This window comes from Branchiostoma belcheri, unplaced genomic scaffold (assembly GCF_001625305.1).
Source record: "Branchiostoma belcheri isolate BF01 breed outbred unplaced genomic scaffold, Haploidv18h27 scaffold77, whole genome shotgun sequence".
Taxonomy (NCBI): domain Eukaryota; kingdom Metazoa; phylum Chordata; class Leptocardii; order Amphioxiformes; family Branchiostomatidae; genus Branchiostoma; species Branchiostoma belcheri.
In genome coordinates this window covers 817,701-819,546 of record NW_017804431.1, presented here as the reverse complement: position 1 = coordinate 819,546, position 1,846 = coordinate 817,701, and the positions used below count along the sequence as shown (strand labels likewise).

General features: G+C 45.8%; 1 pseudogene; it reads left to right on the top strand.

The window, feature by feature from the left end:
• Window positions 1-1,846, top strand: part of LOC109485565 — a 27,429-nt pseudogene that overhangs the window by 23,332 nt on the left and 2,251 nt on the right.

Genomic DNA, 1,846 nt, shown 5'->3' with positions numbered 1-1,846 from the left:
ATGCTCTAATGCTCCAATGCTCTAATGCTCCTGGACCAATGCTCTAATGCTCCAATGCTCTAATGCTCCTGGACCAATGCTCTAATGCTCCAATGCTCTAACGCTCCTGGACCAATGCTCCAATGCTCTAATGCTCCAATGCTCTAATGCTCTAACGTTCTGCCCAGGTTCGCCCACCGCGCGTCCGTGTCTCCCTTCCCGCCCTGGATGGGGGTTATCCACGGGGAGGAGCTGCCGTTCGTGTTCGGCCTGCCGCTGGACCCGGGCTTCGGCTTCAACGAGACGGAGAAGAACCTGACGCGCAGGGTCATGCGCCACTGGGCTAACTTCGCCAGGACTGGGTAGGGACAAAATTTGTTTAAACATTTTGGCTGCAATCAATCAATCAATCAATCAATCAATCAATCAATCAATCAATTTTCCTTCATTTCACGAGTACTCACTGTGCCTTCTTCATTGCAGGCAGCAGTAGCTCTCTAAGTTTCTTTTTCAGAGCTTAGATTTCCCATTCCTTTGTTTTGAGGTTGGTCCCCTGGTAGACTCGCACAATGTCTTCATTTTCTGGCTTTGTATAACGTAATATGATATTCATTACCCAGAAACCCTAACAGCCAGAACGAGACGGTTTGGAGTCCCTTCAGCGTGACGGACGGCTAACAGTGGTTGACGGTTAACAGTAGTTAACGGTTAACAGCAGTCAACGGTTAACAGTAGTTAATGGTTAACTTTATAGATTTCTTTATTGCCCAGAAACCCCAACAGCAACAACGGAACGATGTGGAGTCCGTTCCGCGCAGGCGTGGCAGACGGCCGCTACCTGGTCCTGGACACGGGAGTACCCCGGATGTTACCCGGACCCAGCATCGAGAACTGTGCATTCTGGGAAAACTACGTCACGCCGCTCATGAGCAAGACGAGTGAGTGGACGGTCGTGCAATCTAGAACCGTGCTTCATCTAGAACCATTCCCATGCACGGTTCTTGATAGTCCACACGCATCCAGAACCGCGGCCGGGGCAAATTTACTTCTTGGTTCTTGGAGACTATCCAGAACCCTAACCCATTCAGGCATGGAACTAGACAGGCACGGTTCTGGATACGATAGAGACTACTCAGAATCCTTCCTGATCCTACTACTCTAAACCATTCGGGCATAGAACTTCATACACACATTCAGGACTTTCCCACGACTTTGCTCCAGACCAAACCAAAGTCGGTGCAGTTGTGGGAAGGTCCTGTTTTAAGAAGTTATCTTATCTGCATATCTTAAGAAGTTATCGAAGGATTGCTTTAAAAATAAATGTTGAAGTTGCATGTGTCTTTCTTTTCTTCCAGACGCCCTAAAGAATGAACTGAAGGCGTGTACCTCCGGAGCACCAGAACAACACCTTGCAGGGATATTTCAGGCCATAGCGGTATTTTGTAGCCTGGTATCCAGCCGTATTTCATAAACTACCAGGTCTCTGCCATTCAGAGAACCCTAATTTCCGGTTGGTGGACAGGGGAACCAGGTAGGATGGAAGTAGGGAAGGATACAGGCTAGGCACCAAGGATTCTTTGTGTCTTGCACTCTGTCAATATGAATTATTAGGTGTTTTAATGTCTCTCTTGTATGTGTATAATTCATTAGTTTTATTTTATCCTTGTGTGGTGAGATTTTTCATTCATGTTCAAAATCTTTTAATAGATTATATTGAATTTATTCACGTGCACTCATAATTATATACACCACTCTTGTTCAAAGTGTCTGTAACTGTGTATTACTCGGTTCACTATGATTATACATGTAGCGTGCTTTAAGATATTCACCCTTAAATTTTGAATTCTTGGTCTCCTTCCCTTAAAAA